A 17,309-nucleotide genomic window follows, 5' to 3' on the forward strand; every position below is an offset into this window, starting at 1 on the left:
ATCGGACTAACTAACATTCGGAGTTACATATAAAATCAAGAATTAATCTAGATTTTAATTCTAATCGAAAGGAATGAAATCGAAACTTGAATGATTGGATCCCTGGTTGTAGCTAGATATTAATTGAATTTGTTTTTTACAAAGCATTGTTATTTTTTTTAAATTTAAACGGAGTTATTTTCGGTTAAACCTATTCGGTACCAATCACAGTAAAAAAATAATATATATATCACAACAAAGTGGATGCTCTTCAATCGTGTCGAAAATATGGTGTAATATTACTTACCTAAAAGGACAAAATTATCATTAATACAGTGCATGAACTGACATTACGCTGCTTTTACTGCATTTGTTTATTTTTGTGGCCATAAAAATTACATGAGATTTTCGACATGATTGAAGTGCATCCTGTTGGATGTAATATTAAAATTTATTTTGGCTGTGATTTATTGTTTACACGTACTTTATACAGGTAAGAACTTTTTCAGTGATTTATATTTATTTACTAGCTGAGTGTGCCCGTCCTGGGGGGCCTCATAGCCTAGTCAGTAAAGGCACGGTATTACCAAGCCGGAGGCGGCGGGTTCGATTCCCGATCCGGTCGAGTGAATCTTTCGAGTTGGAAATATTCTCGACTTACCTGGGCATAGAGAATCATTGTGCTTGCCACACAATATACAAATTCATGCATTGGTATTGGCATTAATAACTGTGGAAGTGCATTTAGAACACTAAGTTGAGAGCACGCAATAAGCTAATATGCACTAAACAATAAGCTTGAAATGCGAATAAAAAGAAGAAGTGTGAACCGCCCCCCCCCCCCATATGACCATCTCCTTATTCTGTTTCATTTGTATGGGAGCCCCCCTTTACAGAGGGGAGAAGTCTCAAACCATTATAAAAACCTTTCCCTGCCCCAAAAACCCCCGCATACAAATTTTCACGCCGATCGGTTCAGTAGTTTCCGAGTCTATAAGGGTCAGACAGACAGACAGACAGAAATTCAGTTTTATTTATATAGATAGATAGATGGTAGTGAATAGCAATTATTTTGATTTTTTATATGATTTACTTGATTTAATCCAATTTCTGCACATTTGTCAAACAAAGTATGAAGTTCCCAGAATTTCCTCAATTTTTACGATGTAAGAAAAATCTCTCGGCTCATGGTCAATTTGTAGAGCCTGAAGACGTATTAGTATACCATCGATTAAATATCGATATAATATACACACAGCAAAAAATAAATTTTAATATTACATCCAAGAGGATGCACATGGCCACAAAAATAAACAAATGCAGTAAAAGCAGCGTAATGTCAGTTCATGCACTGTATTAATGATAATTTTATCCTTTTTGGCAAGTAATATTACACCATATTTTCGACAAGATTGAAGTGCATCCACTTTGATGTGAATTATTTTTTTGCTGTGCATTCAAAGTGTTTTTATGTTACTTCATACGCGAAGTTAGCGATTTTCAGAGTTGGTTCGAAATGCTAACATGAAGCTTTAGTGTGATAATTTATTAGCTAGAGAATGATTTTTAGAAGAGGGTAGTTGGATAGTTCCGTTAGAGTACGGCAGCATGAAAATTGAATAGAAGTTGAAAATGAGCGAAGGGCCATTAAGCGACAGTTTTAAAGTCAAACGCACATGTTTTGCCTAACCCGTACGATGTACGCGGACACTTGATGTATGTCTTCAAGTCTACAGGCAAAAGATGTGCGGCCTCCTTTTGCTCATTACTGACTGCGGCTGTGGAATAGTTCTAGCGACGTTTCATCACTACCTAAAGCCCCACGTTGCGAGAGCATTTCCAGTCGATGGTGTGTTATAATGCAATTCCAACTCTGAAAATCGCTAACTTCGCGTATGACGTAACATAAAAACACTTTGAATGTAACAACTCAAGGCGGGAGTAGCCGTCAATGCTGATGATGGTACAGCACGCAACAACCACCCTACTGCTTTCTCTGAGATGGTCAAGTTGGTCATGACGAGAGGAGCAACACAATAGTTGGGTAAAGAAGAATTGCAATGATGATATTGTAGTGAAAAGTAAAGCTTATGTTTATGGGTTTTAACTCCATTTCAGTTAATTCTTTTAATTTGACCGATTTTCATCTATCATATGACGATCATATAAAAGATATCAACTTATCAGCATTGTAAAAGTATCCAATATTCATCTAGCATTTATCTAACACATTTTCAATCATAGCGTTTTCATTGGATTTTCTTATAGCGCAAATTTATTAGACTTTCATATCAAGAACAACATGTGAAAAGGGCATACAAGCTTTTTGTAAACAAACATTCTCATGCCCTTTCCTCGCTACCCATATGACACCAACGCAAACCATCAACATCGCCGGATAGGGGAAGGTTTCCCCTTCCCGATGATGTTGTTAGTTTGCGTGGGCGACCCTCGGTAGGCGAGAAGAGGGCCTACAAAGGTTTGTTTACAAAAAGCTTGTATGCCCTTTTCACATGTGGCTCTTGATATAACGAGAATATGTCATAATGTTCAGTGCAGCCAAGGATAATAATAACAATCATTCAGAGCAAACAATTTGAGAATTCATGTTTAGGAAAATTTGGTAAAATCTGCAGGCTGGCAAAATCGGGAGTTGAAAAAATCGGGAATGTACTGTATATGGGACGTATTGTACATCTATTGTAATCTTCTGCAATGATACTTAATGATTCACTTCTTTTCTACAGTGATTCAACAATTTCCGAGCTAAATCCAATATTTTCAAAATTGGTTTAAAATTTTTAGAAGTGAGACCAAATTCTGAACGATTCAGGAAATTCCTAACTGAGGTGACACTTTTCAAAGCAGATTCAAAACTGAGTCTGAACTTTTTTGAAGTGAGTTCAAACTTTCGAATAAGTCATCAATATTTTTATAACTGAGTCTAAACTTTTCTGTTATGTTGTTCAATCCTTTTTAAAGTTGTCAAAACTTTCCTGAAGTGATTCAACATATTCCAAATCCAATCTTCAAAGAATTGGTTTCGCATTTTCTGAAGTGAGGCCAAGGTTTCCTGCATTGATTCAACTTTTTCCGAACTGAAACCAAACTTGTCAGAACGGGTTTGATATTTTCCTAAGTGAGCTTCAGATTTTTGTTAACGGCTTTGGCATTTGGCAAGGACACAATCTTGCTGAAAGTGAAAAAAGTTTTCCGAAGTGAACCGACAATTTTTTGAGCTTAAATTTTCCAAATGGTGCCAACCTTTTCTAAAGTGGTTCAAATTCTTCTTTAGGGAGTCCAAACTTTTCTGTCGATTGATTGAATTATATTGAATGATAGCGTGAGCTTTCTTGAAGTGATTTACCTAACTTTAAACGTAGATTCCGCTCCCTTAGATCCCTTCCTCGTTCTTGTGAGATTCACATCCTTTGAAAAGTAGGCTGAGATTTTAAAGAATGGACCTTCGTGTGTTCATACCTGATGGTAGATTTTTTTTAAGCAAGCACAATTGTTGAGACAACTGGGTTTACATCCACAAAAGTACGTATTTTTATAGAAATTTGGGTTTCTTGATCAGCCAAGTTGGATTTTGGCTCCGTCCTTTGAAAAACAGGCTTGGATGTTATGGAGTAGACCTTTGTGAGTTCATACGTGATGGTAGATTTTTTTGAAGCCAGGTTGGATTTCGGTTCAATCTTTTCAAATTTGTGCTTGGATTTTATAGAATGGAACTTGCTGAATACCGGAAGGCCGAACCTGGTTAATATTCACAAAAGAAGGTATTTTCATAGAAAATTATTTTTTCTGTTTTTCCGAACTGAATTTTGGCTTTTATCTTTGAAAAATAGGCTTGTATTTTAAAAGAAGTTGCTAAATCCATACGTGAGGGTTGAATTTCTTAAATTTTTTAGAACACCGAGTTTAAATTCACAAAAGTACGTATTTTCATAAAAACATTGATTTTCTGTTCTGCCAAGTTGAATTTCGGCTCCGATCTTTGAAAATAGACTTGAATTTTATAGAATGGACTTTGCTGAATCCATCCGTGATGGTAATTTTTTTCAAGAATGCACATTTTTTTAGAAAACTAGGTTTGAATTCTCAAAAGTACGTATTTTTATAGAAATTTTGGTTTCTTTTTTAGCCAAGTTCAATTTCGGCTCTTTCCTTTGAAAAATAGGAGTGGATTTTACCGAATTGCTGAATCCATCCGTATTTTCATAGAAATTTGGTTTTTCGGTTCTGCCAAATTGCATTTTGGCTCATATCTTTGAAAAATAGGCTTGTATTTTTTAGAATGGACCTTGCTGAATCCATACCATGAAGGTTGAACCGGGTTTGTAATTCGAAATTTTTATTTTTGGTTTTCCTTTTCTGCTAAGTTGGATTTTGATACTGTCCTTTGAAAGTTATGCTTAGATTTTATAGAAATGACCTTGCTGAATTCATATGTGATGATTATTTTTTTTTAAGCACACACAAAGCCAGGTTTAAATTGACAAAACTACGTATTTTTGTTAAAATTTGGTTTTTATGTTCAGCCAAGATGGATTTTGGCTCCTTCCTTTGAATATTACGCTTGGATTTTGTTGAATAGACCTTTCTGAATCCATACGTCTGGTAAGATTTTTGGAAGCACAAACACTTGTTGAGAAAACTGAGTTATATTTGGAGGGAGGAACTATCGAAAACAGAACGTTTTTTTTTCATAGGAACTGTTACGTTTGTGGTATTCCTCTTGATGGTTTATCCGGAATTTATCAATACGCAAGAATCAATTGCTTTGATACTATTTTTCTAGATTATTACCAATGTTCTTCCTTGAAAGGATACAAAAACTTATGCGCGAAATGTCTTGTTGATAACCCGAGTGTTACACATAATAAAGTCAACATTTGTGGCATTAGTGTCAAAAATCACGGCTTCAAAGAAGTATAAGCCTAAAGCCAAGGCTAAGAAAAAAAAGTTAAGGGTTGTGTCAAAAGCACGACCGCATTGTTGACGTAGAATTGCTAGATATTTTTTGCTGCTCCATTCACTTATATATTAATAACAGAATAAATGGTTTAGAATCTTTTCTACAATATCGCCAATTTATCCCAGGAATTTAACTCTTTCTGTAAAAATGTGTGGCGACATCGTTCTTAACTTAAAGCTCATCCCACACCTGCCCGATATCATCCGGTCACAGCGCCTGCGAGAATTATCTGCATAACGGCAGAAAGAGAGGGAGAAAATCCACCTCTTGCTCATGCTTGCTCCTTGCCATGCCGTCCAAAGCGGAAATGAACAGAGGCACGTCAGCAGCGCTGTTTTATAACTTTTCAGGTTCAAGCAGAACGATGTGAAACCAAGTGGTACTAGATTATGACGACTGGGTTTGGGGAAAACGTTTATTTAATGAAAACGATGAAATTATTATTTGTAAATTTTTCAAGTATTTTTTTTATGGAAAATTGGAAAAGTATTTATTCCAACAGATTCGTAGAGTTATTTCCTATCGATTAGCGTATTTGGATTTTAATTTAATCTTTAATTGACAACATTACAAGCGTTCAAAACCTAACACTTTTTTGCAAGACATTTTCTCGATTTGCACCCCAGTATAGTCCACAAAGACGTAGTTCTACGTCAAAAATGTTAGCGTTTAATATATATGGTTTTAGTAAGAAAGTTCTAAAATATACGGTTTAGATATAATGTAAAACGAATTCTAAATGTTTTTTTTTTGTTTATTTTTTATCCCCCCCTCCCCCTCAACTAGTGCGAGCATCGAGTGACAAACGAAAAAGTTATGATTTGTTCCGCCCAACTATTACGTTTCCCAAGCAACTCAGCTTGTCATAATCTGGTTTACATAACTTATATATGACAATCTCAGCTGTTAAAATTTACATCTAGTTAGGGGAATTTACGTATTCTCGGCAACCTAAGCAGCGACCATATTTCTGTACCATTTTTCTCTAAGAAACGAACACATATGCAGTATTGGGTTGTTTACAATCTTTTGCTGCCAGCTGCTCTAACAATTTCAGTCGAAAGAATTGTCAAAAACTGGTTTGGAACGCTTTCACAAAGGTCCAATCTTCTCTAGTGAGAGCGACTATTGTGGGCAACATCTTTTTATTCGGCAACCTTTCTATTTGAGGTGCGTGTTAAACAGCTGTGCTTTCATCGGCAACTCGAAATCAGCAGCATTTTGTAGTGCGTGTGTTTCATTTCAAGAAAACCCTGCTAGATTGCTTGTTCTAAGTGGTAAAAATATAATCAAATTAAAGCTGAAAGTCTAAGAATAGTTTTAATGCACTCAGCGAAGTTTATTATTAAGAAAATCCAGTGAAATTAGCGTTTCAGTTAGGGTTGCCGAAAAAAGCCTGTCATGCCGAAGCCGTCATTTCCCCCTACTTAAATTCAACTCATTTATAGCAAAAAAAAGCGCAAGAGGTGGGATCTATACATGACATATGTCACGAAATATATGGTTGACTTGCGTAACTAATGTATGACTATAACACAACAAGCGTTGCCAATATTCCAGATTTTTAGTCGTCTTGCCAGATACACAGACAGACCACGTATATTTCCAGATTATTTAAATATGTTCCAGATTTTCCCAGATTTTTTAAACATGTTGCATTAAAAATACCACTGCAATTGATTTACCCTCTAATAAAACGTTGGACATTATTGGGATTTTAAGGTCATTCTGAAAATAGTTCACAGTTAAGTAAGAGGCGAATTCCTTGTGAAATCAAAGGAGAATTTCAAGCTACTTCTGAGTAGAACTACATCCATATTTTTGGGCTTCGTGGTCGTGCGACGTCATCCGTCGTTCAGGCGTATTGCGAGTTCCACGAAGTGAGGGTTCGATTTCCGCTCCAGCCGGTGCAAATTTTGGCAACCTGAAAATTTCCCTACTAGTCTAATGGGTGCGGTGTGTTGTCCGTTGTATAGTGTTAAATATTCAGTCTGTGCAACCTCTGGTTGAACACGGTGTCAATTGTCTTGTCAACTCTGATGACAATTGCATGGAAATTTTGTCAATGAAGGAAATACAATCCGGAAGAGAAATCATAGAAAATTCTAATGATGAAACTTAAGGAGTATCCTGATACGAATCGTGAGAATAATTTCAATGGAATTCTGTCTGTGAGAATAATTTGAATGGAATTCCATGGAGATTAATTTTAATAGAATTTTAAACGCAATTTCTGGGAGACTTTCAAAACCATTTTGGCAAAGTACTTGAGTAGTTCGATAATACTGAAAAGGATTTCAAAACAATTCTGACCTTACCTACAAAGCAGTTTAAAGGGAATTATGGGATGAGTCTGAGAAGAGTGTGACGGTCATTCTGAAGAGTGTGCCAAGGAAATTGTTAAAAATATTTTAAGAATTTCATAGAGAAAAATGGACACAAAATTGAGCCACTTCTTGGGAATAATTACCAATTTGAGGGAGTTGTGGAAATGGAGAGTGATTTATAAGAGATTACAAGAGGTAATGCTAAGAACTCTTAGAATGTTATTAGAAAAGTTTAGATATTTTCAAGATTATTTTAGGGGAATATAAAAAAGAAATATGATGGAATTCTAGGATGATTCGAATTGAACTTCCAAGAACTTGAACTTAGAGAGTTCCAAGTAAATTCAGAATAACAAAAAAAAAAATCATGGGACGCAGGAAAAATATAAATCCGGAATTTAGAATCATTGCAAGATCCTGAAACTTCAAAAATGAAGCTATCAGACTTTCATTTTAGTAATATAGTAACATTTTTCTTTGGCATAATGGTCATGTGAATAGTGGAGCTACCCGTAGTTTAGGAAAACTGTGTGTGAGTTCCACGATGTTAGACTTTGATTCCCACTTCAGCCCGGTGAATTTTGCTTCAAAATAAAATTGCTGGGTGCTGTGTGTTGTACATTTAACACAATTTTTTAAATAGTGCGTAATGGATATTTGAACTTTTTGGGCATACCACGTCAATACTTTTCAACTTTTGGATGATTTTAGCAATGCTAACAAGTTATTTGCTTTATTTAATTTATTTAAACATGTAATGTATAACCATTCTAGCACTCTAAATAAATTCCAGATGATCATACTGACCTATTTTTACGGGAGATTGGCATATCACTTTGATTTCAATAGAATTATGTTAAAAAGAGGATTTGACCTGGCAACGCTGAACACAACTACTGTTTTGAAGATGTTCTAAATGGATTCAATCCTTCCAACGAATGGCATTTGTTCATTGTTCCATCATCATTATTGATTTTATTGTGCGAATAAAGTGTGTAAACTGAGATTCCGTACTTAAAATTTTTTGTGCGGTTGAAAATTTATGGTGAAACTTTACATTCTACTTCTAAAAACTCGTTGACTCTTAGAAAAAAACTTTTTGCAAAAAATTGAACTGCACAAAAAAATCTGTATAAAATTCTCCAATTTCGAAAGCATCACATTTCTAGCAAAACCAATATAATTTCAACATTTAGACATCTAGAAATTAAATAATTGTTATCAAAACATGTTTATAACACTTCCAAAATCCAACCGCAGGCAAGTATGATCGCTTTCTGAATAATTCCGTCCCTGAAACGATTATCACTTCTAGTCGAACTTCAACAATGAACTCCTTCGTGATTGACCCATGTTGGACACCGGGACGCACGCCTGCCATATGTGTTATGGAAGCCCCTAATTCATCCATCACAGTCGAGTTATTCCTGCCAGCGACCTCCAGCCGTCCCTGTCCTGTGTTTGGATTTGATGAAGGGGTCTTCCAAAACCCTATCTCAGGCAAGTACGACATTATTTCGAACAATCCACTTCCTGAAATGTATTATGCCTACAGCCGATCATTTCCGATAAAAGCACAACCTGCTTTATTCAACTCGACACTCGGACGCACACTTGCAACTAGCCTTGTGGAAGCCCCTGATCCTATCATCGCAGTCGAGCCTATGCTGCCAGCGTTCAACAGTCGTCCCAGCCCTGCGTTTGAGTTAGGAGAGGGGGTCTTCCAAACTCCAACTGTAGGCAAGTATAATCAGCAAGCAACAACTGCTCTGTCTGAAAAATTCTTGGTTTCCAGAGTGCCATTGTATATGTCTGCTCCTCGACAATTGTGGTCTGAAGATAACATTAACAGTATACCAGCCCCACCATACCAGAACCCGAGACGCTCCACAGAAAATTCACCGGAAGAAGCATTCAGATCCTCTGATCTAGTCCTGCCGAAGATTGGCGACTTACACCATTATGATGAATCAACTTCTGTTTGTTTACTGGGACGCACTGCCGTTGGCATCATGGAAGCCCCCGAGCCCCACGCCACAGTCGAACCATTCCCGCCAGCGACCTGCAGCCGTCCCGGCCCTGTGTGTGGGCCTGGTGAAGGAGTCTTCCAACCACTCGTTTACGGCAAGTATGAACTCGTCCATGTGAATTCAACTGTTGATCCGCCACTTCGTTTCAGTTCATCTTCGCTTATGGCCACCACTTCGAGCCTTTCTACGTCAGGTGATCTTTCGCTGCCTGATAGTTCACCGTTCTCTCGTGCGGATCCTGGACAAGTTATCATTGACACGGCTCGCACCGAACCCTCTAGCGGTTTACGTGTCTACTATCAGAACACCAGGGGGCTCATGACTAAATTGGACGATGTTTATCTGGCTGCGCTTGACGGGGAATATGACGTTTATGTATTCACGGAAACTTGGCTCGATGGGAGGATCAATTCAGTGCAACTGTTTGGTGACTCTTTTACTGTCTACAGATTAGACCGTAATTCATCCAACAGCATTCGTACTCGCGGTGGTGGTGTGCTCATCGCTGTTTCCAACGAATTCGCCTCCTGCGTAATCTCCAACGAACTATTTACTACAATTGAAGCGGTTTGGGTTAAGGTCAGCCTCTTTTCGCGGGACATCCTCATTGGAGCGGTGTATATTCCCCCTGCACCACAATGCAGCTTCATCTGGATGCTACAGAATTTGTATCGTCCATGGCTGATATAACGGATGTGCTTCTTCTGCTTGGTGATTTTAATCAGCCTGGGCTTAGCTGGTCACCCTCAGGCCAGGGTTATGCGTTTCCAGATCCGATTGCATCTTCAACTACTCCTGCCAGCCGCTTGCTTGTTGACGGCATGGCTTTTCACGGACTGAGCCAGATAAACCTTGTTCCCAATTTCCAGTCTCGTTTTCTTGACTTGGTTTTTGTTAGCGAAAGTGCACTTCTGGACTGTGTCGTCGTTGAAGCGCCTGATGTCATCGTTCCTCTTGACAATTTCCACCCTGCTTTGGATATATCTATCGCGAACGGATCTCAAATTCGTTTTGATGAAACCATGACTGCCACTCGGCTCAATTTCCGGAAGACCGATTTCCGTTTGCTGAGACGTTCCTTGTCCCGGATCAACTGGAACGTGTTGAATGACCTTGATATCGATACAGCAGCTGCTCGATATAATAGCCTTTTGCGCGACTGTGTTTGTGCTTCAGTACCGAAGTGCCAACCTCCAAGAAAACCGCCTTGGTCTAACGCAACTCTCCGCAACCTGAAACGAGTGCGATCTAGAGCTCTCCGTGCTCTCACTCATCGACGATGTACCCTTACCAAGCGAAATTTTTCAATTGCCAGCAATGATTATCGCCACTACAACAAGCTTCTTTACAAGAGGTATGTAATTCGTACTCAACATAATCTGCAATGCCACCCCAAGGGATTCTGGTCGTTTGTGAATACTAAGAGGAAGGAAACTGGACTGCCGTCAAAAATGTTTCTCGGCAATGACGTAGCATTGACAACTGAGGACAAATGCAGCCTATTTGCTAGGCACTTCTTAAGCGTCTTCTCGAATGACTCCCCATCGCAAGCAGAAATTGAGCGAGCCGTCCGTGATGTGCCAACCGACGTCGTAAACATGGATGTTTTTGCCGTAGATGTACAAATGGTTCTCTCTGTGATGAGTAAAACCAAATCATCATTTTCACCAGGTCCGAGTGTTATTCCATCTGCAGTCCTAAAAAAATGCTCCGATATCTTAGCTGCTCCGTTGTCCTTGCTCTTCAACCTGTCACTTCGTCAACAGAAATTTCCCGCACTATGGAAACGGTCTACTATGTTCCCTGTTTTCAAGAAAGGAGACAAACGCAATGTGGAAAACTACCGTGGGATTACCTCGCTTGGGGTTGAATCTAAGGTGTTTGAGTCGCTGATAAATGAGAGATTGTTTGCTTCCTGCAAGCATTACATAAGTACATGTCAACATGGTTTCTTTCCTGGCCGCTCCGTAGAAACTAATCTCGTCAGCTTTACGTCGTTCTGTATGGAAAATGTATGCAAGAAACTTCAAGTGGATGCCATCTACACTGATCTTAAAGCTGCGTTTGATAGAGTTGTGCACGACGTTCTGCTAGCAAAGCTTGACAAAATTGGATGTTCTGTTTCCTTCTGCAGCTGGCTTAGATCGTACCTCGTGCAACGTGAAGTTACTGTATGCATTGGAAACTACTCATCGTACTGTTTCTCGAACAGATCAGGAGTTCCACAGGGTAGCACTTTGGGACCAATGCTCTTCTCTTTATTTGTGAACGATGTAACGTTTATTCTACTACGCGGAGGTAAATTGTTTTTTGCCGATGACTTGAAGATTTATCTAGTCGTTCGAGGCTATGCCGACTGTTTAGAACTACAAAACCTTCTTGAAATCTTTAATGATTGGTGTGAAGGTAATTTTATGGTCCTGTGTGTCTCAAAGTGCTGCGTAATTAGTTTCCGTCGCCATTTTGTTTGATTATAACGTTGCTGGAACTGCAGTTCAACGTGTCGATCACGTTAAAGACCTCGGTGTCATGTTGGATGAAAAGCTCACATACACTCGCCACTTCTCAACCACGATCGACAAAGCTAATCGACAGCTTCGATTCATGTTCAAGATATCTAAGGAATTTCGTGATCCTCTGTGTTTTAAAGCCCTTTACTGTTCATTGGTACGCTCACTACTGGAATTCGCGAGTGTAGTTTGGAATCCCTACCAAGCTGTATGGAGTGGACGATTCGAAGCTGTTCAACGCAAATTCGTCAGATACGCACTGCGCTATCTTCCATGGAGTGACCCGCTGAATTTACCACCGTATGCTGACCGCTGTCGTTTACTGGGTTTGGATACTCTTGCTAAGCGACGAAACATATCGCAGGTCGTCTTCGTTGCTAAAGTTTTACTCGCAGCATATGATGTTCCTGAGTTACTGGCCAAAATTAATCTGTATGCTCCTGCCCGAACACTCCGTCCGAGAACCTTGCTACATGAAGTAGTACATGCAACCAACTATGCTGCAAACAGTTCCTTTGTCGCCATGATTCATCAATTCAACGAAGCCTCTGACCTATTTGACTTTGACATCAATGCCTCGATGTTTCGTCATCGTTTGCTGTTGGCCAATTTTTAATTTAGATTTAAGTGTTTCATTGAGACTATCAAGTCAGATGGACTATAATAATAATAAATAAATAAACACGAAAAACAAGAACATTTACACTTGTATCATATATTGAAGCTATAATTCGGTATTGCAACTCTCAATTAATGGTTTATAACAAATTTACAACTGATTGTATTTGATGAAAACTTCCTAGCCTTATATACAACATGTTCTCATATGTTATTTTTGGAACTGAAATATAGCTTATTAATAACATGTTATAAATAAGTTACAGTCAAAATGTATTCATGTTTGTTCATGGTTCTAAAACTGACATATGAAAACATGTTGTATATAAGGCTAGCAAGTTTTCACCAAATACAATCAGTTAAAAATGTGTTATAAACAGGTAATTGAGTCATGCAATACCGAATTATAACTTCAAGTACCTGTCAGAAAGGTTGAATACTTCACAAACAACAATACACCGGGTTTAAAACAAGATGTTTTCCAAGCAATCAATATATAACTTATTTACAACTGGGATTTGCTACATTTTTCATGAACGATGCTGCAAGTGTTACTTGGGTTGTGGTATTCCGCTTGATGGTTTACCCGGAATTGATCAAAACCCAAAAATCAGTTGCTTTGATCCTATTCATCTACATTATTATTATTTAAGAGATGAACTAGCCTAAGGCTAAAAATCCCTTAAATAAAGTTAAAAAAAATCTATATTATTACCAATGTTCTTCATTAAAAGGGTACAAAAACTTATGTGCGAACTGTCATGTTGATAACCGGAGTGTTACGCATAATAAATTCAACATTTCTGGCTCCTGGTATGCTTGTAGTGTCAAAAATCACGGCTTCAAAGAAGTATAAGGCTAAAGCAAAGGCTAAGAAGTAATGTAAACGTTTGAAATATACGGTTTAGATGTGATGTAAAACATCACAAAACAAATTTGAATGTTTTATTTTTTATTACCCCCCCCCCTTGACTGGTGCGACCAAATCGCGATTTGTTTCGGCCTAATTTGCAGGAATGTATTAATGTCCTGAAATTTGCAAAAACGATTGAAAAGCCTTCTCCGACGACGAAATTGCAGGATCTGTTCTTTGCCGTGATTCCTTACAGAGTTGGTTGTACAAACCAGAGTAAGAGAATCTAACATTTCCCAGTTGGGTGTAATATCTCAATTTAAGCTTCTAGTTATGTTGAGCTTCTCAAGCTGGTAAAGGGCTGTTCATTAGCTACGTAGACCGTTTATGGGGGGAGGGCTGTTGGCAATTATGCACAGCCCGTACAAATTTTATGAATTGTGTATGGACAATTGTCCAATTGTCCAATTGACAATTGTACGCAGTGGGAGGGAGGAGGTCAAGAATCCCAAAAAACTGTCTACGTAGTTAATGAACAGCCCCTAATCAATTGATTCAAATCCCACACGGTGCTTCTAACCGCGCGAATGAAGAGGATTACTGTACGCCTAACAACCAGAGCTACAAATAACATATTTAGAGTGAGCTTAACTCCATCGAATTTCAGCTTCAAAATCACTCACAACTAATGATATCATTAACCGCGTAATTATCGCCGCGTTTTTCTTCTCTACTACCAAATCACACCGTGAAAGCCATTTTGTGTGTAAGTGATATCATCTCATTTCGCTCGTTATAAAGCTTCAATTTTCGATTTCGGCAGTTCAGCGAAATCTTCACCGTTTCCGCTATTATTGCCATATATATATGCGCTGTATTGCCATAAAAACGGGCCCCCAAAAATTTCTCATTTCTCGTATATTTTATACACTCTTATTATATTGCTCTCAAGTAACCGAAAATTTTCTCCTCACCCCATCAGCAGCGCATGGCGGCAGTTCGGTTGTTGGGGTGTCAGCTCAACTCAGAGCTCCCTCTCAATCGAACCAGGCCGCGTCAAGAAGCCGAACAAAAATCATATCAATTTAACCAATTATGCTTCCTCGCACTCCTCGGCGTATTTTAATACAGTTTGTGTTCGTGAAGTGAAGTCCGTCTGTCTAACTGCGACTGGCTTCATATGGGCTTCAGTTATTTTTTTTTTACTTTGCTTTACTGATGTCGATGATGAAGCCGTTTCGATCGCGTACATCTATGTAGGTACTGTGCACGCATATGGTTTTGCTCGCGCGCCCCCTGCCTAGAGCGAGACCCGCCATAACTTTCGAATCATGTGGTGTCCCTGCGACTCCTATCACTGTGACTGACTGTTATGCTGTTCTTGCATATTGACACACAAAAACACTCAAACACTCATGTCTGCTTTTTTTTTTTAATACGCACATATGACCGCAAACGCACTTATTCCTTTTTGTTCTGTCTTGGGAGCTTCTACATCATCTATACAGGAAATGTTTCATAAATCAGCACATTCATTGAAGGGGATATTTTCTGGAGCTGGCTTGACTTGTGGAACCGGTTGGAGGGGGGAGGGGGAGGATAAACACTTTGCGTGAAAAAAAAAAATCTTATCACCACACAGCGCGTTTCTCATAAATTGCCTATTCATAGCACAATTTGAGGACGCGATATCGCGCTTTTCTCCTTGGCGGATTCTGCTGCGAACTTGCTTGCTTGATCACACACAGTCTCTTGGCAGTACCACGTCACTATTATCACACACCAGTGCACATCGCACCACAATATCTCCGGAACGCGGCATCCAAATTCAAGTTTGCTGACTTTTCAGAAGGCTTTGGATTTTTTTTTCAATAATACTTTTGCCGTTTTGGAATCGTTGGAATTGGGTTCGGACGACATCTTTACCTGACAGTATTAGAAGTATTTCAAAAATATCTAATGCTGCCCGGTAAGATGTGAACAGACACCCTACACTGTTGGATGGATCCTCCGGACGTACTGCACTCAAGTCCAGCTCCATCCGGTGTACTTAATCCAGAACCGGTAAGACGAAGACTTGTCCAGTAATTTCTCCTGCCTCCGGTTTTCACACCATCATCATCGTCGTCTTCGTCGATGCACATACAAGAACACACTCCGAGGCATTGTGGAACGGAATAGACACGACGCGCGCGCGAGCGACTTAAAATAAGACTGATGTCTAACTGCGACGACTGGCGAGCTGCAAAGGAAAAATGTGCTTCTTTGAAAATTCAAATTATCTCCACGTACGGGACAGGCCGAGTCCGGGCCCCGGACGGACGAAAGAGCGAAAGAGAGCGCACGAACGAGCTCAAGCGATAAGGGAAAATTGAGCCGGCTGAGCTGAGCGCGAACGAGAGAAAGTAAAGAGCAAGAAAGAGAAGCTCGATTAGGCGCCTTCGGAGTGCAAAACCGGTCGTCCCTATCCCACAGAAGTCGCTTAACCGCGCAGGAGCAACCGAAATGGAAAATGATTAAAAATTAAACACGTGTCCACTTCGGGGCAGCTTGGTTTCGAGCTTCTCTTTCCCGCATTGGACTCGACTTGAGCCGGCCGAAAATGACCCGATACGTTCCAGTGGTCATCATCATATCGCTGTTGTTGCTATATTGTGCCCGAGGTCTGATCCAAGAAACCCAACCTAATGCAATTTAATTGATGCCTGTATGTGTGTAGGTAAGTAAATAAATAAACACAGCGCGAAAATTGACCGTTACCCTAAGGGCGCCGCCACGCGTCCACTGCACGTACCAACCATCATCATCGATCACCGTTTAACTTTTCCACACTCGCTCGCTCGCCTTCTCTGTGCTGTGTGTGGTTCGCTCTCTTTCCCGTTCTGTTCTTGCGGCCGCACGCATGCGCGCACTTTTTCGACACTTTCGATTTTTGGGTCGAAATGTGCAATACGTGCGTGCGTCCGCCACGCCGGTTGGCGAAGATTTGTACGAGATGTCGCAGTTCTTAACACTCTGATCATCGCGGCCGGCAGCGGCGGTGGCAATGATGGCACCCCGACCCGACACCGCACTGTCAATCATTCTATAATTAAGTAATTTTACGAGATTCGGAATCTGCTGCCGGTCGTTGCGGACCGAGTTGGATGGACTTGGACGGAATGTCTGAAAGCTGCCACGCGGTTTCTGTTTTAGAGTGTATGGGACAGTAGGTGCAGCAAGGCGCATGTGCGTGCGAGTTGACACGAGTTCTGAAGATGGTCGAAATTTGTCAACCGTTCGGGATTTTCTTAGTTGGGGGGATTCCTTTTGTTCTGTTTGCCGTGGCAGCGAAAGTGGACAGATTTAGGCATTGTCGCATGACTGTTTCTTTCGCTGCTAGCGTGGAAGTTCCTCTTAGAAATGTAAATTTAGATGGCGGAGTTGGTCATGCATTCACATTTTCATTTGTTTGTTCCATTATTGCCGCAACTTTTTGACATTTTGAAAATTTAATAACTGTTTCCAGAAACCAAGTGCGCAAATTGTGGCGAGCGATTGAAGCAACAAATGTGTAGAGCTTTTTGAGTGTGTTGATTTATTTCCTTTTAATTCCGTTATAATTGTTTATCTTTTGACAGATACGCGTATTTCGTCTGCTACTTGTAGACTTCATTGGTGCCAAGTACTGAAGTAGTGAAGTCTGCAAGTAGTAGACGGAATACGCGTATCTGTCAAAAGGTAATTACGGAATTACAAGGACATAATCCACGTACTCAAACAGCTATTCATATTGGGATTCCGTTAAGAGGTTCGACAAAATTAACAGATTAAAACATGTGTCATAATATCTTATAAACTAAGAATTGCAAGTGTATAAATTTTATAAACGTTATGTGAGATTTGCATTAAATTAGTGCTTTTACAGCGTCTGCAGTGTTTGCATTATGTACAGGGCTGACAAATGTCATTTTCAATGAAAAACTTCCCGAGATTTTTACAGAGGATCTCTACTTCTGTCTTAAAAGAGTA

Source organism: Ochlerotatus camptorhynchus, unplaced genomic scaffold (genome assembly GCF_037179485.1).
Source record: "Ochlerotatus camptorhynchus isolate MF236.1 unplaced genomic scaffold, CSIRO-AGI_Acam_v1.1 ptg000434l, whole genome shotgun sequence".
In the NCBI taxonomy this organism is placed as follows: domain Eukaryota; kingdom Metazoa; phylum Arthropoda; class Insecta; order Diptera; family Culicidae; genus Ochlerotatus; species Ochlerotatus camptorhynchus.